Source organism: Nicotiana tabacum, chromosome 19, assembly GCF_000715075.1.
Source record: "Nicotiana tabacum cultivar K326 chromosome 19, ASM71507v2, whole genome shotgun sequence".
Classification (NCBI taxonomy): domain Eukaryota; kingdom Viridiplantae; phylum Streptophyta; class Magnoliopsida; order Solanales; family Solanaceae; genus Nicotiana; species Nicotiana tabacum.
This window is the reverse complement of record NC_134098.1, coordinates 4,755,115-4,777,727: the sequence shown is the minus strand read 5'-3', so window position 1 is coordinate 4,777,727 and position 22,613 is coordinate 4,755,115. Positions and strand designations below refer to the sequence as shown.

Sequence of the window (22,613 nt, the reverse complement as noted above, 5' to 3'; positions counted from 1 at the left end):
TTACTTACAACTTGTCCAAATACCTTTGCATTCTATCCTCTCGAACTTCGAAGGTTTTGTTTACTTGGTTCACCACCAGTAAAGAGTCACACTTGGCTTAAATGACTTCTGCTCCTAAGCTTTTAGCTAGCTCGAGACCTGCAATCATGGCCTCGTACTCGGCCTCATTGTTAGTCAACCTAGAAGTTTTGATAGATTGCCTAATAGTGCTACCCGTGGGAGGTTTCAAAATGATGCCTTGCCCGGACCGCTTCACATTTGAAGCACCGTCTGTGAAAAAGGTCCATACCCCCGATGATGTACCCGATTTTAACAAAAGTTCCTTTTCGACTTCGGGTACGAGGGTTGGCGTGAAATCGACCACGAAGTTCGCTCAAATTTGAGACTTGATGGCCGTCCGGTGTTGATATTCGATATCGTACCCACTGAGTTCGACGACCCATTTGGCCAATCGGCCAGATAGTTCGGGCTTATGCAAAATATTACGAAATGGGTAAGTGGTTAATACGCATGTGTTTTACCTGAACAATCACTATTATCCTTAGCCCCACGGTGGGCGCCAAACTGTTTACCCTAAAAATTGAGTAACAATTAAACTTATATTGTGGTTTTAAGGATGTGTGATTTAACCCAGTATCAATTGATAAACAACGAATTAAATAGATAAATTGGACGATAAAATAAATCAAATCGGTCTGCAAACAATACATCGACCTCGATTCGAAATAGTCTCGAGATTTGTTAATAAGAACAGTAGAGGATGGAACAAACATGCGTATGTGTATATTCTTATCAATAAATAATGATCCTTTTTTACAAATGAATGAGATCCCTCTTTATATAATAGAGGAATCTTAAATAAGGTACAACTCTAATAATGGAAGTAGATCCCATGATTGACACTAATAACCGCTTGATTTGATCTGTTCCGAGATTTTTGCCGTGATCCTCGACCGATTACTGATATCTCGTCATTCCGTTATTACGCCTTACTCGACGTTAGTCATGCTTGATCTCGATTGTTGCTGGCCTCGATCTCAATGAACACTTCGATCTCCAGGCTTGATGTTCTATCTTCGAGCTCGAGCCCGATCTATTATGAGGTTACCCTCGGGCCAACTCCCCTGGCAACGAAATCGGGTATGCCTGATTTCGACCGTATACATAACTATATCTCATCTCAATAGATTGCTTTTATATTTTTACCAATCTATCTCTTGTCTCTCCTCTTTTCTTTCTATTGGCGAATGTAAGACGATGCTCTGGCTTTTCTTGGAGCTCTAGCGGTTCTTCCTCTTAATTACAAGACATATCTTGGATGTCTTGGATATCTTGGAGTTGACAAAATTCTTATCATAATTTAGTTGACTAAATGGCATGCCTGAGTATTCTTCTTCTTCTTTAAGTTACATTTTTATTATGGTCTAACAGAATGACAATTACTTAAATAAGTTCATATCTTAACAGCTGCTTGATGCTTACAGGCCCTAGATGCAGATACCTTTTTCTGCTTTATCTGCTGAGTTGAATGAGCAGACCATGAGATGCAGACCATTTCACCTCATTAGCACTTATGATTTATTCAAACTATGTTTGTAATTTTAGATTCATAACAAATTGATTGATTACAGTTTAGAAATTGAATGGTTATTCTATTCACTATCATAGATGGGATGACATGCAAATATCCCAACCTACTTTGAGCTACCAAGAGATTAATCTCATTTCTTCAGCTCTGTTGGTAGATTTCATCACATTGGCAACATAGAGGCCGATACCAAGAACCAACAGACCAGGAAGAGTCATTTTCATCATTTTCCTTGGAATTTTCAGGTTTGCAGCCAACGACTAACATTCCAATTGTTTCATCATCAGTTGATTCACTGTAAGAACTTCTTGAACTAATTTTATCTGCTGGAGATATTTCTTGAAGACTATTAGCTTTAGAGAGGTCTTCTGTCTTTTAGCAAGAGTGTTCTCAAATCATGTGGCTGGCAATTCTTTATCCTTTTTCACTGATGAAGTTTGTCTTTTTCGTGTGCTTGAGCCGAGGGTCTATTAGAAACACAACCTCTCTAGCCCTTGGGTAGAGGTAAGGTCTGCGTACACTCTACCCTTCCCAGACCCCACTTGTAGGATTTTACTGGATTATTGTTGTTTGTTGTTGTTTTCACTGATGAAGTTATTATTTTTGGTTGTTTAACATGAAGAATGCCATTTTCAAAATTTTCACTGATTTTGCTTTTGTCACAATTTTCTGCAACACGAAATTCCTTCTGAAACCTCTGCCTTTTGTTCTGCGCAGTCGGCCTTAGTCCACTGATCTTTAGAATTCCTGTTATGTTCAGCTGAACCCTTAGTCATTCCTTCTTGAAACCTGATAAATTCCAATCTTTATCAGTGTCTTATCATATATGAAATCAATATCTTCCAGAAGATAGAAGATAATCTTTTAAGAAGCTGCTGCTGCTGTTCAAAAAACACTTCTCAATCTTGGCCAAACACATCAAATTTCTAAAAAGGTACTTTTTCCGACAAAAAAAAATACTTTTGACTTCCAGAAGGTTGGCCAAACAGGCTCTAAGAGGTGCAACCACTGCTTTTCTAATTCTGAATCATTTATAAATTTTCTAGAAAAAAGGACAAAAGTATTGCATGCATGTTTCGATGGGAAGAGGAGGGAAACAGATAATCAACGATGACGACGACAAGTCGACAACGGCAGTCCGCAATCTTTTCCTTGTGCCTTTTCTTTCATCTACAGGATTTGCTTGCACAAAAAAAGAAAAAAAAAGAGAGAGAGACACTCCTAAACATGTGTATCATGAATGCGGTACATTTACAAGATCACGGTAAAATATGGTATGAACAACTCTTCGTTATCACGATTCACGACGTCATAACTGCAGCAAAGTTAGATTCGGTTTGCGCCTAGGATTGGTAAGAGTACCATAATTTCAATTTGTCCTTCACCAAACATTGATTTGAGTGGACAAATCAATATTAATTTGATCTTATTTACCAATGATTTGATTTATTTGAACTTTGATTTGAAGATCTGGTGGCAAGATTGCTGGCCAAATAACCTTTTTCTTCGTAAAATTTTTTATCTCTACAATTCTCTATGATTTGCACAAGTAAGAGATGAGATTGAGGTAAAGAGAAAGAAAATGACTAATATAGATCTCATTTACCTGTCCATCAACATCCTATTTTTCTCAGTAATTTTATTATCATCTCCACCTCCATCGATGGTCCACCCATTACAGTTATTCCTTCGCCTCCCATGGTGATTTTTCTATTATGGTGAAGGTATGATCTTTAGTTTTGTTGGGTACTATAGTGGTAAAAGACACATGTGGTGAAATGGAGATGATAAAAATAGTGTAGCAATGGCAAAAAGTGAAATTGCGAAAAAAGAAAAGAAAGGGGAGGGAAGACATGGGTGGGAACTGGGAAGTGAGAGGGAAAAAGTGGGTTGAGTTTTATTTTCTCTTTACTTTTTTCTTTTCTTTTGATTGATGATTTATTTATTTTAGTATTTTTTTAATTAAAAAATATTTCCACGCTCCTTTTCAGCGTGAGCATCACGCATTACTGCCACATCAGTTACCTTGTTACCACATAAGCATGGTCAACCGTTAGAGGTGTGTATTTATATACATTTTATAGAGTTGAAGTGTTAAAATGGGGAAGTTCTAAGTCTATCTACCGGGTTGACAAACGGGTACAAGTTTAAATGACCCGTAGGCCATTTTACCTATTATATACTAACAAGATAGAGGTCTGGTAATTCTTTTAAAAAAGAGCCTAGTCCTCTATGATACCAAATTGATATACAAGTATACTATTTTGGTATACAATACAAATTCATCTACTTCGCTACCTCAACTAAATTTCAGCCCAAATTTCACAGCTCTAGTGCAAAATCACCACCAAATTAGCTCAAAATTTAGCTACAACCTCCATTCAAAATTTTCAATCTAAGTATTTTTGTTTAATAAAATTAAAAAGGTGTGAAAACTCTTTTGAAACATTAAAAAAGGTTCCAATCAAAAGGATACCAACTTGGTATATATCATATACTAATAGGGTATCAAAGAGGACTGGTTCATTCCTTTAAAAGAAAAAAAAATACTTGTATGTCCTCTATGATACCCACATGGTATATATCATTACTCGCATTAAATAGTTATGGTTCATTACTTCAAAAAAGAGCTTAGTCATCTATGATACCAAACCGGTATACATGTATACTATTCTGGTATATAGTATAAACTCATCTTCTTCGCTAGGTCAACTCAAATTCAACCCAAATTTCACAACTCTAGTGCAAAATATCCACCAAATTGGCTCAACTTTAGCCACAACCTCCATCATTTAAAAGTAAATATTTTTGTTTAATAAAAATATGAAAAAGGCATGAAAACTCCATTAAACATTTAAAAATCTCCAATGAAAATTTTCAATAAATTTAAAATGGACCAAATTATAACGGTATACTATTACACTATACTGTATATTATAAGAGTATATTGTTAGAATAAATTGTTTAAATTAAAAATTATATACTAAAGTGGTATACATGTATACCATTTTGCTATACAGTACAAATCCATCTTCTTTGCTAGTTCAACTTAATTTTCACAACTCTACTGCAAAATCTCCACCAAATTGGCTCAAACTTTTGCTACAACTTCTAATCAACATTTCAAACAAACTCCAAGCAGAATCAGATCAAAATAACTCCAAACTCAACAAGCGCACTACATGAGTTTCCAGCTTCAAGGTCCTTCAATTGTGCATGTGATTTTTTATAATAATAAATCTAAATCTCCAGTATGAACTTTCTAAAGATACTATAAATAACTTTTTAAAATATCTATTTTGAATCAAACAACAAATCTTAAAGTTGAAATTTCAATTCAAAAGCTTCAAGCTCAACAATGGCGGGTCTTTAAAAATTCAATCCCAAGCACCTCAAATTAACTCCAAATGAAACTAAATTTCGGTGTGATTAATATCCTTTCTTGTACTATAATATGTCATCTTACTTAAAAATCACATTCTTGCTACAAGTATAAATGCTTAAGCTTAGATCATTCCCTATGAGAATCCACAAAAAGAAAATATGTTCATCATATATGTTAGGAAAGTAGTGATTTATCCATAGTCTCTATAAATAGTTGTATTAAATAATGAGTTAAGAACACAAATGAGAAATGGGGGAAGATGGTCATAGCAACAATGATGTCGTGATTTGTGAATGCAACGCCTTGGCAAAAGATAAGTGAAGGGCGGGTAATTATTTTTAACCATATGGGTAGTCTTTGTAATTAGTTTGAGGGTAGAAATTAGTTTAGGTTTTATGGATATTTTGTGTAGATTTCCATTATCAGGAGATTGGTGGAACAATACAGAGATAGGAAGAGGGATTTGCACATGATGTTTATTGACCTACAAAAGGCGTATGACAAGGTCCCTAGGGACGTTCTTTGGAGATTCCTGGAGGTGAAAGGTGTGCTGGTATCTTATAGTAGGACGATAAAAGATATGTATGATGGAGCTAAGACTCGGGTTAAGACTGTGGGAGGGGACTTAGAGCCTTTTCAGCGCGGACACACCATATTCAAGGGGAGGTGCCATTGTGTATGTTGTTCGCTCATGATATAGTTCTGATTAATGAGACGCGATGCGGCATTAACGAGATACTGGAGGTATGGAGGCAGGCCCTGGAGTCCAAAGGTTTCAAGTTGAGTAGAACCAAGACGGGATATTTGGAGTGAAAGTTCAGCGACGTGTCGGGGAAAGTGAATGTGGAAGTGAGGCTTGACTCACAAGTCATCCCTGAGAGAGAGTTTTAAGTACCTAGGGTCTATTATATAAGAAGATGGGAAGACGACGGGATGTCACGCACCACATCAGGGTGGGGTGGATGAAATGGAGGTTAGCGTCTCGGGTCCTGTGTGATAAGAATGTGCTACCGAAACTTAAAGGTAAGTTCTATAAAATGGTGGTTAGACCAGCCAAGTTATATGGGGCTGAGTGTTATCCAGTTACGATTTCACATATCCAGAAGATGAAAGTAGCAGAAATGAGGAGAGGGTGGGCGTGCTTAGATAACAAGATGTGCGAAGCGAGACTTAGATGGTTCGGGCACGTGCGAAGGAGGAGCCTAAATGCTCCGGTTAGGAGGTGTGAGCGGTTTACTCTGGCAGGTACGAGAAGAGGTTGAGGGGGGCCTAAGAAGTATTGGGACGAGGTGATTTGAAGTTAGGGGCGTTTGGTTCAAGGGATTAGGTAAGTTATTAAAGTATAAATTTTGGGAATAAATTTATTTTGGTTGAAAATATTAGCTAAAAAAAGAATTATCATTAATTTTAGTATAACTTATCTTATATAAATAGATTTTTTTTAGTATAAGTTATCCTAGAATTATAATCTGGAATATTTGTTTTAAACCAAATTATGGATAGAAAATAATAATTGTCACGTGACAACCAAGTTTCCGGCAAAATTAGGGCACACAAATATCCCAAAATTGGGGCACACCGAGATAGAGCGAGCACCACCCGCAAACAAAATTCGTTAGCCAACTTGAAGATGGCGAGAATTCATCTGCTGCGTTACTCTTGCAATGGTATTATTCCCAGCTTTATCTCCTTCTTTGCTAATTCCCATTCTGCTTCGGCAATTGCAATCAGAGATTTTTCTTCACCTCATAGCAATATTGAGAATGTCAAGTGTTTAGATGATGCTGTGTGTCTCATTCGTCGAATGGTCAGATCTCAGTCTCTTCCTTCTGTTTTTAGCTTCTCGAAATTATTAAAGACTATGGTAAATATGAAGCATTACTATGCTGTTCTTTCCCCTTTTCAAGAAATGCTGAAATTAGGCATCCCAATTAGCGATTCCATCTTGAATATAGCAATTAACAGTTATTGCCTAATGCATCGTTCTGACTGAGATTTTCAGTGTTAGCTATTTACTTGAAGAATGGCAATCCATTTGATGTTATCACCTTTAGCACCTTACTAAGGGGACTCTTTGCGGAAAATAAGATAAAAGATGCGGTTAACTTGTTCAAAAAGTTGGTGAGAGAGAATATTTGTGAGCCTGATGAAGTCATGTATTCAATTGTCATGAATGGGCTTAGCAAAATGGTCCATACTCAATAAACATTCGATTTGCTTAGGGTAATGGAACAAGGAAGCACTAAGCCCAACACATACATCTACAAAATTGTTATAGATGCCCTATGCAAAGATAGAATGACAGATCCTGCTATTAGCCTTTTTGAAGAGATGAAACAAAAAGGCATGACTCCAAACGTTGTCACATATAGTTCATTGATTGATGGTTTCTGTAAGTTTGGTCAGTGGGAAAAGGTTAGGACTTTGTTCTCTGAAATGGTAAATCTTACTATTTATCCAAATGTTCACACCTTGACTATAGTGACAGATGGACTTTGCAAAGAAGGGAAAGTTGAAGATGCTGAGGAGGTAATGAGACACATGAATGGAAAAGGTGTGGAGCCTAATGTGGTCACCTACAATGTGATAATTGATGGATATTGCTTGCGCGGTCAAATGGATAGAGCAAGGAGCCTTTTTGATTCCATGATTAATAAGAGCATTAAGCCTACCATTATTAGCTATAACATATTAATAAATGGATATTGTAAGAAAAAGAAATTGGATGAGGCCATGCATTTGTTTCATGAAATTTCTCGAAACGGATTGGAACCTGGCATTGTTACCTACAATACTATCTTGCAAGGTCTATTTGAAGTTGGAAGAATTGACTTTGCGCAAAAATACTTTGCTGAGATGCTATCCACGGGGCTCGGGCCTGATTTATGCACTAATCGCATTTTGCTCCGTGGTTATTTTCAGAATGGACTTGTTGAGAAAGCTATGCTGCTATTTCACGAGTTGGAAAGAAAGAGAGAAGATACTGATATTGAATTTTACAATGTTGTAATAGACGGATTGTGCAAAACTGGCCAGCTCGATAGAGCTCATGCTATTTTTGAGAAGCTTTCTTTAATTGGATTGTTTCCCGATGTGATAACATACAATATAATAATAAATGGATTTTGTCTAGAAGAGTTGTTAGACGAAGCTAAAGATATGCTAAGAAAAATGGAGGAGAATGGTTGTTCGCCGGACAATGCCACTTACGATATTATTGTGCGAGGATTTCTCAAGTTTAGCAAAGTTACTGAAATGACAGCCTTTCGAAGGAAATGAATGAAAGGGGCTTCTCATTTGATGCAAGTACAGTAGAGTTACTAATAGATGTTATAGCGAAGCATCCTTCTTTGCTTGACATGATACCACAATTTCACTTGGGAAATAAGAAGTGATATGTAATTCAGTTGATTTATTCAGCAATACTTATCACGATGATGCATTTTTCTTTTACCTCTGCGAAAGAAATCACATCTAATGGAATTGCAGAAGCTGGAAGAATGGAAATTAGAACATTGCTTGAGCTTTCCAAGCCAGCTTATTGAGGAGGTACATCAGTTTTGTTATTTGATTGTTGTGCCACTCTACTTTATTTTGAAATCATATTTTATTGCACTCTTAATGATGCAAGTTTCCTTATGTGTACACATTATAAGTCTAGGAATAGCATACAGGACGGCAGAGGAAGCAGAAGCTGTTGTTGCGCAGCTTGCATTAATGACACTGCTAACAGTTGCTTTTCAGAAGGTAAAACCCGTTGAAATGTATCTATTATCGGATGCCTTCATTCATACGAATGGTTACCTTGTTAACTATTTGTATTATCTTTTTTGCCCTGTGCATTTCTTGATTTGAGGAATTGTCTGTTATGTAAGGGATATTCGTAGCTTGAATTGGGTGGTGGCCTGTTAACAAAAAGATAACCAGTAGTTTCTGGAGGAATTTGTTTTTTATTCTAATATTTAGTATGGTTTGTGACAGTTTGCAAGAGTTTTCTGCTGCTATTACTGCTTTTTGTATTTTATGTTCCATCTATGATACTTCCAGAAACCAGGACAATATATCTTGTGAATGGCAAACTGAATTAGTTCCAAATATTTGAAGTTTCAGAAAAAAACAAGTAGCATTTATTTCTCTTTTCTATATTCATCCTTATTGGTGTATCATTAATTCATCCTTAAGGGGCATGTGCAAAAAACTTAAAAGACAGCTAACATGGGGATGCTGTAAAACAATTAGGATCGCTGAGCCTCACAACCTAACATTCTTTCATGTGGATGCAGTAAAGTTCAAGAAACAGGCAGAAGAAACTGCTGCCAAGGTTGCTTATATGGCTTTAACAAAATGTAAGTATTCTTCTTCTGCCTTCTTTACACTTGAGCCAAATTGTTGTTTAGGGAACTTTGTTCAGGCTAATGGTTGTTTGTCTCGAGATTAACAAGCAATGTCATTTTATTGCAGTTGGAAGACTATCGAATAATTTACTTTTGTGCAGTAAATTGACATTTTTTGAAATTTCAGGCAAATTCTTCCGTACTAGTGATCGTTCAACTGTTTCCTCGGACTTGGAAGGTGAAAATTTTAAAACTGAACCTTGCATGGATTCACTGTCCATTGCTGCTAGTCGAGAAAAATTCAGAGGTATGGCTCATAGTTTTCACCATGTACTCGTTCCGACTAATGCTATTGGCTTATTAGTACTTCTGATGCAACCAAGTATGGCTCATAGTTTTCACCATGTACTCGTTCCGACTAATGCTATTGGTTTATTAGTACTTCTGATGCAACCAAGTATTCTGCTCACTCTAAACATACCTCTCCACAGTCCATAGGTGCTGAGAAAATGCTTCCAGTCCATGGTCAATGCCGATTGTGGCCTCGTGCAAGTATACTGAATTCTAGCCTGCACTCAGCAACATGGTAGCTGCTGCTAAGCTTCTCCGCTCACAGTTGGCCGGCACCCAGTGAGCTTGAATCACCTTAATTGATCCGACAAGAAGTTCTGTTTGAAATTGCCGTAGCAGTTTTACTCCTATATTCAAAAATTAGAGAGAAATAGTATGTTGGTTCTGACTCTGGCATATTGTCTGACATTGCTATATCGTCTCCTACTTTTTGTATGTTCTTCAAAAATTGTTTATTTATCCTCTATATGATCCTAAAACTTTTCACAAATATGTATTTGATTTTTCTCAGTTAAGTCCATTTGGGTTCTGAAAGATTGTAGGTCTTTTGAGACAACTTCTTCTTTCATATGATTTTGGGTCTACTTCGTCTCATTTTAACACCTTTAATTACCATTATATCGCGTATGCAGATCGGTGCATTTGGGAATTATGTAACACACGATAACCATTTCAGGCACATTCTCATTTGGACATACACATACCAAAAATCGTACGTAACTACTATGTGTTACATTGTTCAAGAGCATAAACGGCCAATTGGTTTCATGGACGAACCTTAGGGGTTGATTAACTAGAAAGCCATGGATAATGGGGAGCAAATAGTATCTCTTAGGCCCGTAACCATCAATGCAGTTAGGAAAGAACACTCGGGCATGTCATTTAGTCAAACTAAAATATGACAAGAATTTGTCAAATCCAAGACATTTGTGACATTTCTTGTAATTAAGAACTACTAGAGCTCTTGGCCAGATGCCATAGCAGCATCCTTCATTTGCTAAAAGCAAAAGGAAATAAGGGAGGGAGAGACAAGACATGGATTAATAAGAAATAAAGCTGCCGATTGAGCAGCTATTTAGCAGAGTCTCTACTCCGACGATCATTGTTTAATTGAATTTCAAATTCACTCACAATATTCAATCTGTCACCAGTAAAAGTGTGGAAAGATTAACTGACTTGGCATGTTTCTGCAGAGTTAAATATGCTCAATCTTAGCAGGTAAAGATTGTCTTATATGGGCAGCTATTGATTTAGTTTCTCTAGGCAAATTGCACAATGATTCCACTGAAGAAGGTGACTTCTCAAAAGATACAGTAACCTTTTCAGCACCTGTGGACTGTTTTGGAGATTTAGTTTCCTTAGTTTCCATGCAATGTTCAGTTTAGGAGATTCCACATTCCAAGTCCGAGGAAAACAGTTGCCTGAAATTGGAAAAGATGTCAAAAGAAAGTAGAAAAGTAAAGGAAGGTATTAGCTATTAGCTTACATTTTTGTTGAGGCTATATAAGCAACCTTGGCAGCATTTCTTCTGCCTGTTTCTAAAATATTAAATATTATAGAAAAAAATTTCAATTTGTCAAAACAACAAATAATAAAAACCAGATACAGTAGAGATAAACAAGATAGGTTGAGTAATTAGATTATGAAGTATTTTACCTTTTGAAAAGCAACTGTTGCCAGTGTCACTAGTGAAGATGTGCAACAGCAGCTTCTGCTTCCTCTGCAGTCTTGTATGCTCTAGCAGGACCTTTGAACAATTCACCAGCCACCGCTGCGGTTAACCCAAAGTATGTTGGCATCAAGAACTGCGAGCATCTTGCTGATTCTGTCAGCAATTTCTTCTGCCATGGAATCCTTGGCGAATGAATGTTGTAAACTCCAGGGCCAATGCCAGCACCATAATTCACTCCCTCGCGTAACACGGAAAGTAGTTTCTCATCTGACCTGGAGTTCTTGATGGTGTCATGTCAGCTTTATTATTCCATTTATGATTGATGTAATGTAACCAAGACCTAAGAAAATATTAGAAATAATGATTCTAAAGCAAAGTCTAAGTTATGGCAAATTGTTAACCATATTCAAAAAGTTAGAAAATGATGATACCTAAAGATAACTAAATACATAGTAAATACCACTAGAAATGATAATCCTAGACTTGTTAACCATTTGTATTAGTATCTTTTTGCCCTGTGCATTTCTTGATTTGAAGAACTGTCTGTTATGTAAGGGATATTCGTAGCTTGAATTTGGTGGATGGCCTTTTAACAAAAAGATAACCAGTAGTTTTTTTGTTATTCCAATATTTAGTTTCTGGAGGGTTTTGTGACAGTTTGCAAGAGCTTTCTGCTGCTATTACTGCTTTTTGTATTTTATGTTTCATCTATGATGCTTCCAGAAACCATGACAGTATATCTTGTGAATGGCAAACTGAATATGTTCCAAATATTTGAAGTTTCAGAAAAAACAAGAAGCATTTATTTCTCTTTTCCATATTCATCCTTATTGTTCCAATTAGTGTATCATTAATTCATCCTTAAGGGGGATGTGCAAAAGCCTTAAAAGACAGTTAATATGAATTGAATCGGTAGTTTTTTCAGTTTTCATTTTGCAAATTGGCACGGAAATTGACAGTCGATGATGTCATTCTTGCACCACTCTTATGGATTTTATACTCTCAGTAAGTGACTTTTTTTTTGTTCTCTTTATTCGTTTTGGCCCAGAGTAATACCATCAGTAACAAGAATTTCATGCAGTAACTGGCACAACATGAAGAACTTTGGTTGTCTGAATCTAACCTTCTCAAGTTGTAGAAATTGAAGGAGAAGTCTTTCATGGGGAAGCTGCAAAGTCCAAGTTGCAGAAGAAGCCAAGGTTGCTTATATGGCTTTAACAAAATGTAAGTGTTCTTCTTCTGCCTTCTTTACTCTTGAGACAAATTGATGTTAAAGCAACTTTTCAGGCTAATAGCTGTTTGTCTTGAGATTAACAAGAATGGAATTTTAGTGCAGCTGGAAGACTATCGAAAAATACTTCTGTGCCGTAAATTGACATTTCTTACAATTTCAGGCAAATTCTTTTATACCAGTGATCATTCAACTATTTCCTCGGACTTGGCAGGTTAAATTTTCAAAACTGAACCTTGCATGGATTCAATGTCTATTTCTGCTAGTCAAGAAAAGTTCAGAGGTCAGTTTTCATCATGTATTACCGACTAATGTGATTGGCATATTAGCAATGCTTCCGATGCAATCAAATATTCATGCCTTTGGCAGATGAAGAGGAGATGGCTCGCTCTAAACATATCTCTCCACAGTCCATAAGTGCTGAAAAGGTTAATGCATCTCCAATTTCACAGGGCATGTAAGAGCTCATTGTAAATGAGAAATCACATTCTTCACCTGGATCATTGTGCCATTTGCCTAGATAAACTATATCATCAGATGCAATGACACCATCCAATTCATCTACTATCTCTAATGCAAATTCTAGTGCAACGAAGATTGCAGAAACTAAAAGGTACCTCCTTTGTGACAGGGTCAGTGTACAGGTCCGTTCCGGATGAGGTCTTCCCCACAGGTACTATTGTGCTTCCTATTAGTGAAGACAAGTGGGTTGATGTGAGCTTAGAGTTCCCCAATGAGAAGTTTAGCTAATTATGTACAGTAGAGGCATGTTACTTACGTTTATCGTCCTCTTGAACACAGAGGCTAAACTGAATCAAGGATGATTATAGCAACCATCTATCTAAAGCAACTTCTATTTTATTTTCTGAAACATAAAAGTGTTTGTGGAAGTTAAGTGGTATTACTAATATGATCCTTCCGCCCCTTAAGTTACTGCTTTTGTTCTGTTTAATATGACTTTGGGCGTGGACATTCGTCCTGTTCCTACTGTTATTCTAGTCTAGTCTAAACATTACTTCTATCTCTCTCTCATTTGGCGAAACACATTGGCAGTACCATAAGACAATCTATACATGTTATGATAGAGCAGATTTACTTCAGGTTTTGTTTTCTACCTTGTACTGCATAATGTGCTTGCATAATTTTGGATTAGAAATCCAACAAAATAGCTGTTCAACCGTGGGATTATTGTTATATTCTTATTAATCTGTCTTGTGTCTCCCTCCTTTGTTTCCTTTCGCTTTTGGCGAATGAGGTATGCAGCTCTGGCATTTGGCTAAGAGCTCTAGCAGTTCTTAATCACGAGACATTTGTAAATGTGTTGGAGGTAACAAGCTCTTGTCATATTTAGTTGGCTAATGGCATCCCAGTGTATTCTTGTTCTTGCTTAACTGCTCCTTTGATTGTTACAGGCCTCAGACGCAAAGATATTATGCTTCCTGATGGATTTCCCTTTATAATGTACTATCTTTTTTGCTTTATTTTTCGAGTTTAATTAGCGCTTAGGATTTGCTTTAAAATCTCAAAACTTCATTGTTGCTCCTTAGAAAGTATTGAAAGAGACAAATTTGGCATTCTTGATTTGGTGTTATTTGACTAAATTAGTAATTGAGATTGTTGTAGTGGTGTTTGGAGGCTTTGTTTCAAATAAGATCGTTTGGAGCAGAATAAATATTACACAAAGTCTTGCCCATCAGGTAGGAGTTATAAGCGCACAAAATTATGTCAATTGGTATGAGTTATTCAACAGGATAACTAGGTTAAATGTAGCGCAAAGTCCTACCGATTTATCACGACTCCCAAACAGTTCTAAAATATAATTTTTCTCTTTGTCTGCAGCTTTAAAATCATGACGATTTGGTGTGGTTTGTTAGTATTTACCAGACTCAGTAAAAACTTTGGTTACTGCCAAACAAATTTGTTCATCTATTTGGATGAAAATGTTTATACTAAGAGTTTTGTTTAAGAAGCATTAAGTTCTTGTTGTATGCAAAGTGTTTATACAAAGTGTTTCCTAAAATAAAAAGCACTTTTTTAAAATTTATGAGATGTATGGCCAACAACCAGAACCACTTTTGAACATAAATAGAAATTTAATTTTTTCAAAACAAAAATATCCTTACCATAAATTTCTATTTAACAAACAACAACAACTTATGGTGTAATATAAAATAAAGTAAAGTAAGAGGAATTTAGATAGAGATAATTAATAAACTTTTCTTGATGATGTTATTATACAAATGAGTAGAGAAGTCTTCTATTTATAAGAAAGTTGTTTGGTGACCAATTAACTAGTCTTGGTGGCCAAGTAACAAATCTTGGTGACCAAGTAACTAGACTAGTTTATGACTAATTAATTTGCTCCCAAGTATTTTCATAATACATGGGCATTCACTCTTAATATTATTTATAACAAAACCCAATGCTTGGCTTTTTGATTTTCTTTAAAGGGAGGGTATTATGTACGCAACCCTACCCCTACCTTATGCATGTAGAGAGACTATTTCCGGTAGACCCTCGGTTTTAAGCAAGCATGCAAGTCACAACAGTATAGAGCAAAAAAAAATACAGTAGTGTAAAAGTCGGGAAAGGATTAACAACGACTAGGAAGGAGAGCAACCAAAACACATGCGATACCAGGTAATAATAAAATTTTAAGCATATGGGAAATACTAAAATACGCAACCAGTAGTGAAAGGAAAAAAGGGAACGTGCATTGCCTACTAGCCTTCCACCCTAATTCTCGCCCTCCACGTGACGCTTATTTAACAAACTATCATTATTAATTAGTCTTATTTATCTTTAGTTGTAAATAAAACACTCTTTTCTTATTTTCCTCTTTGGTTTCAATGTCTGTTTTCGTCTCCTTTTTCTTTCGATTCAAAACTTTAATATATATTTTTTATTTTATGTTTTATCTATTACTAGTAACTAAATAGAAATTTCACTAAAGTCTTTCATAATGAATATTTAAAATCATTTCTCACTATAAAAGATTTTAATTGTAGAATGAACCTCGTCTTTTTTCACAATTTAATACTCAAAAGTACTTTTTTAGGAGATTGGCCAAAAATGATTTGTTTATCGAATACTAAAAAAATTTAGTATTTCTCAAATGAACTGACCAAACAAATTCTGCTTATCTGAAAAAGTATTTCTCAAAAAAGCTAGTTTGACAAAAGAACAACTTAAAATAAGCAATATTTTGTAGCATGGCTAATAAGCTAACTTCAGGGTTGAATTGTTTTAAGGGATAATTGTTTTTACAAATTTGGATTTTCTTAAATAAAGCGTTTTGATAAATTAAGCTTATTAAATTTTTGGCTCTTTTCTATAATTTAGAGGCTTTGAAACTTTTGCTTGTTTCTAAATTTTAATATTGCAATATTTATGTCTTTTATTTTTAACTGTTATTTTAGTGTTATGAATCTTCAACTGGGCTTACTAGTTGTAATTAGCATTAGCAAGTGTTTACTTATGTATCAACTCAAATATGTATTGTGTTTGCAAAAAAAGAAAAATATTTATTGAGGAAATAACACAAAATACTCATAACAACCAAAATATTTACCCGTTCTTACCTAGTTTTAAACGTGTTATAATATATACCTATTTAACTAATACTAATTATCAACCTACCCATCCCCCAATCTTCTTTGATCATTTGCTAAATTTTTCTTCTTATTTTAAACACCACCCTAAACCTTCATAGCCGTTGCGAAGAGCAGGGGCAATTCAGAGGCGGATGTAGTATATTATGTACGGATTCAACTGAAGCCATAACTTTCGACGCGGAGTAAAAGTTTGTATGTAAAAATTTATTAAAATTGCAAAAATAGTAGATCTGAACCCATAACTTTAAAAATATAATGGGTTCAATGTTAAAAACTTTAAAATTGAACTCATATGATTTAAATCCTGGATCCGCCTCTGATTTAATTGAACACATAACGTTTGACGCGGATTAAAAATTTATATGTAAATCGCAAAAATAATAGATAATGGGTTCGATGCTAAGAATTTCAAATTTTGAATCCATAGAATTTAAAGTCTGAATTCGCCGTTAGCCAAAGAATGGTATACCATGATAATCTTCTTTTTCAACTGACCATCTCGTTGTTATCACGTCAAAGTAGTGGATGTAATATTAGATCTGAAGAAAAAATAACTGATTTGTGTTATGAATATATTATATTATGGATGTTCATTTAGTACTCCGTTGTAAATAAGCTTCCTGAAAAAGTTTATCCATATGAGACTCCGCCGTAAATATGTTTATCTATTTAGTACTCTATTGAAAATAAGCCTCCTGAAGAAGCTTATCCTTTCGGTACTCCGTTATGGATAAATATTACCCATGATAGAAGATTATCTATATCTGGCACAATAACTTAGAGTAGCAGCTTACACAGCAGCTTGCAACATCAGCTTACAAGCAGCTTGCAGTAGCAGCTTACACAACAGCTTGCAGTAGCAGCTTACACATCAGCTTTCTTTCTTCTATAAATAGAGGAGAATTTAGTTCATTATGTACATAAGTTTGAAGTTTGAATAATATATCAGTTTCTCTCTATACTTGTCTTTACTTTACTGTCTTTATTTTATAACACGTTATCAGTACGAGACTCTGCCATCTCGAGAAAATACTTTGAAAGTATCAGAGGTACGAACTTTCTTTTTCTAAATAATATCAAATCTTTCTAAACTTGAGTTTGTAGCCCTGGATATATCGGGCAAAAAGCTACATGTCTTGGGTGCTTGATGCCAAAATTCATCTTGATGCTATGAGTCTGGCAGACACCATCAAAGATAAAAATCAGGCATCAAACCAAGACCGTGCCAAAGCAATGATATTCCTACGCCATCACCTTGATGAGGGCCTGAAAATAGAATATCTTACTGTTAAAGATCCAGTCATACTGTGAAATAATTTGAAAGATAGATATGACCACCTGAAGATAGTCGTTCTTCCACAGGCACGTTATGATTGGACTCATCTAAGGCTATAAGATTTTAAATCTATCAGTGAGTATAATTCTGCTATGTTTAGAATTATTTCCCAATTGAAACTATGTGGTGATAATATTACTGATCATGATATATTGGAGAAAACTTTCACCACTTTTCATGCCTCGAATATGCTCCTGCAGCAGCAATATCGAGAGATGGGATTCAAAAAGTATTCTGAACTTATCTCACATCTTCTTGTAGCCGAGCAACATAATGGGCTATTAATGAAAAACCATGAAAGCCGACCTACTGGTTCTTGTCCATTCCCTGAAGTAAATGAAACGAACTTCCACCAAGCTAAGCGTGGAAGAGGACATGGCCCTAGTCGTGGTCATGGCCGTGGTCGGGAAGGAAACTCTATTCGTAGTAATAACAATGCACCAAAGAACCCTCCTCACCACCAGCAGTGGAAAAGGAAGGAACAAAAGCATGAAGCGGTGCAAGCAGCAAAGCCAGAAAATACATGCTATAGATGTGGAGGAAAAGGGCACTGGTCACGTACATGTCATACGCCAAAGCACCTGGTAGAGTTGTATCAAGCCTCCCTGAAGAAGACAGAGAAAAATGCTGAAGCAAATTTTATTTCTGAAGATAATTTAGACTTCATGCATTTGGATGTAGCTGATTATTTTGTACTCCCAGAAGGAGAAACAAGTCATGTGAACGGTAGTGAATCTGTAGAAATGTAAATATTTTAATTGTTGTTGTTTATAGTAGATAGTATGGTTATGTAATTATTGTACATAAATAAAAGTTATGCTTTGAAAATAATGTTTACTATCATATTTATTTTGTTTATGTCATTTTGAAGAATATGGATAATCCTCAAATTATGTTTGGATCAAAGACCAATCATGAAGATATTTGTTTAATTGATAGTAGAACAACTCATGCCATATTCAAATATCAGAAATACTTTTCTTATTTGCAGAAGGAAAAAAGCAAATATTTCTACAATTTCTGGTAATATAAATTTGATTAAAGGCTCCGGAAGAGCTACTGTATTTCTGTCTAAGGGAACAAAACTTATAATAGACAATGCATTATTCTCCTCCAAGTCCCGAAGAAACTTGTTGAGTTTTATAGATATCCGCCGAAATGGATATCATGTTGAGACAATAGATGAAATGAATGTGGAATATCTTTGTATTACAAAGAATATTTCTGGCCAGAAATGCATTGTAGAAAAGTTACCAATTTTATCTTCTGGCTTATACTATTCAAAGATTAGTACAGTTGAAGCACACTCTATCATAAATCGGAAGTTTACTGATTCAAATATTTTTGTGCTTTGGCATGGCCGTTTGGGCCATCCTGGATCAATAATGATGAGACGAATTACTGAAAATTCGAGTGGGCATCCATTAAAGAACCTGAAGATTCTTACAAATGATGAATTTTCTTGTGATGCTTGTTATCAAGGCAAAATGATCACTAGACCATCACTAATGAAGGTAGGCATTGAGTCCCCTGCCTTTTTAGAACGTATACATGGGGATATATGTGGACCTATTCACCCACCAAGTGGGCTGTTTAGATATTTTATGGTCCTAATAGATGCATCTTCAAGATGGTCTCATGTGTGCCTACTATCATCTCGCAACCTGGCGTTTGCAAAGTTATTAGCCCAAATAATTCGATTAAGGGCACAATTCCCAGATTATCCTATAAAGGCTATTCGCCTTGATAATGCTGGAGAATTCTCATCTCAAGCTTTTGATAATTATTGTCTATCAGTTGGAATAAAAGTTGAACATCCTGTAGCTTATGTTCATAATCAAAATGGCCTTGCAGAGTCATTTATTAAACGACTGCAATTGATAGCAAAACCACTACCTATGAAAATAAAATTGCCCACTACTGTTTGGGACCATGCTATCTTGCACGCAGCATTACTTATCCGTCTCAGACCAACACATTATAATAAATATTCTCCGTCACAATTAGTTTTTGGTTATGAACCAAATATTGCCCATCTATGAATTTTTGGATGTGTTGTATATGTGCCAGTAGCACCACCACAACACAGTAAGATAGGCCCCCAAAGAAGGTTAGGAATATATATTGGGTTTGAATTACTCTCTATTATTCGCTATCTTGAACCATTGACAGGAGATTTATTTACTGATCGATTTGCAGATTGTCGATTTGATGAAATAAATTTTCCACAATTAGGGGGGGGAGAAAAAGGAAATCAAAAGAGAAATTGTGTGAAAAGTTTCATCGTTATCTCACTTTGATCCACGTACCCCTATATATAATCAGGAGGTCCAGAAGATCATCCATTTACAGAATATAGCAAATCAAATGCCAGACGCATTTACTGATTTGAAAAGGATAACTAAGTCGCATATCTCTGCAGAGAATGTGCCTATCCGAATTGATGTCCCAGCACGACCATCTACTAGCATGAGAGCTAGTGAACCTAAAGCACGCCTGAAGCATGGTAGGCCTTTGGGTTCTAAGGATCGAAATCCTAGAAAAAGAAAATCGACAAATGATCAAAATGATATTATGAAGGTATCTCCTGAAGAGACCCAAGATCTGATTAATTCTGAGATTCCTGAAGAAATCAATGAACCCGAGACTCAAGTGAGTGAGGAACTTTTAATAAGTTCTACTGGTGATGTGATTAATTTAAATCGATCTGAAATAGTGGTGGATAATATTTTTGCATATAATGTTGCACTTAACATTATGCAAGATAGTGAGAATCTTGAACCCTGATCTGTCGAAGAATGTCGACAAAGATCTGATTGGCCAAAATGGCAAGAGTCAATTCAATCGAATTGAAGTCACTTGCTAAAAGGGAGGTGTTTGGACCAGTATTCCAAACACCTGCTAGTATAAAGCCAGTTGGTCATAAATGGGTTTTTGTGCGAAAAAGGAATGATAAAAATGAAGTTAAAAGATACAAGGCTCGCCTTGTTGCACAAGGATTCTCACAATGACCTGGAGTCGATTAAGTAAAAACATATTCACCCGTTATGGATGCCATAACATTTCGATATCTCATCAGTTTAACCTTACATGAAAGGCTTGAGATACATCTAATGGATGTGGTTACAGCTTATCTATACGGGTCACTTGATAATGAGATTTACATGAAAATCCCTGAAGGATTTAAAATGCCTGAAGCATATTCAAAATCTTGGGAAATGTACTCAATTAGATTACAAAGATCTTTGTACGGTTTAAAGCAATCTGGGCGCATGTGGTATAATCGCCTCAGTGAATATTTGCTTAAAGAGGATTACATAAATGATGTTATTTGTCCATGTATTTTTATAAAGAAAATGGCTTCAGAATTTGTTATACTTGCTGTTTATGTTGATGACATAAATCTTGTTGGAACTTCAGAAGAGATCCAAAAGGCAATTGAATATCTTAAGAAAGAATTTGAGATGAAAGATCTTGGAAAGACAAAACTTTGTCTTGGTCTGCAAATTGAACATTTAGCAGACAGGATCTTTATCCACCAATCTGCCTCTACAGAAAGGGTTTTAACACGCTTTTACATAGACAAAGCGCACCCATTGAGTACACCAATGGTTGTTCGATCACTTGAAGTGAATAAAGATTTGTTCCGGCCTCCAGAAGAGGATGAGGAACTCCTTGGTCCCGAAGTACCCTATCTTAGTGCAATTGGTGCACTAATGTATCTTGCTAATGCTACAAGGCATGACATAGCATTTTCTGTTAATTTACTAGCAAGATATAGTTCTTCTCCTACACGGAGACATTAGAACGAGATTAGGCATATATTGCGATATTAAAAGGAACTCTTGATATGGGTTTGTTTTATGCTAACAACGATAGTGCAGATCTTGTTGGTTATGGAGATGCAGGCTATTTATCTGATCCCCATAAAGCTAGATCTCAAACCGGGTACGCTTTTACATGTGGAGGTACTAACATATCATGGCGCTCCACAAAGTAATCTATTGTTGCTACTTCTTCAAATCATGCTGAAATAATAACTATTCATGAAGCAAGTAGGGAATGCGTATAGTTGAGATCAATAATTCATTTTATTCGAGAAAAATGTGATTTGGAATGTGAGAAAAGACCCACAATTTTATACGAAGACAATGCTGAATGCATAGCCCAATTGAAGGAGAGATTTATAAAAGAAGATAGAATGAAACACATTTCACCAAAATTATTCTACACACACGATCTTCAGAAAAATGGTGACATTGATGTGCAACAAATCCGTTCAAGTGACAATCCGACAGATTTATTCACTAAATCTTTACTAACTTCAACTTTTGAGAAGATGGTATACGAGATAGGAATGCGGAGACTTAAATATTTAAAACAAGGTTTTCATCAGGGGGAGTAAAATACGCGATGTACTCTTTTTTTCCTTACTAAAATTTTTTCCCACAGGGTTTTCCTTATAAGGTTTTTAATGAGGTAACTAGCAATGTGTATTACTAAATATGTGTACTCTTTTTCCTTCACTAGAATTATTTTTCACGAGATTTTTCCTACTAAGGTTTTAACGAGGCACATTATCTTTTAATGAACATCCAAGGGGGAGTGTTATGAATATATTATATTATGGATGTTCATTTAGTACTCCGTTGTAAATAAGCTTCCTGAAGAAGTTTATCCATATGAGACTCCGCCGTAAATATGTTTATCTATTTAGTACTCTATTGGAAATAAGCCTCCTGAATAAGCTTATCCTTTCGGTACTCCGTTATGTATAAATATTATCCATGATAGAAGATTATCTATATCTGGCACAACAGCTTAGAGTAGCAGCTTACAAGCAGCTTACACATCAGCTTACAAGCAGCTTGCCGCAGCAGCTTGCAGCAACATCTTTAGTAGCAGCTTACACAGCAGCTTGTAGTAGCAGCTTACACATCAGCTTCCTTTCTTTTATAAATAGAGGAGAATTCAATTCATTATGTACATAAGTTTGAAGTTTGAATAATATATTAGTTTCTCTCTATACTTGTCTTTACTTTACTTTCTTTATTTTATAACAATTTGAACATGTTAAAAGTGTGAGGGGCCATTTGGTTTAA

The 22,613-nt window shown here is 35.6% G+C and overlaps 1 pseudogene; it reads left to right on the top strand.

Annotated features, from left to right (window-relative positions):
- Positions 1 to 6,506: 6,506 nt before the first annotated feature.
- LOC107779304 (uncharacterized) lies at positions 6,507 to 14,209 on the top strand (annotated as a pseudogene).
- The last annotated feature ends 8,404 nt before the right edge of the window (positions 14,210 to 22,613 follow it).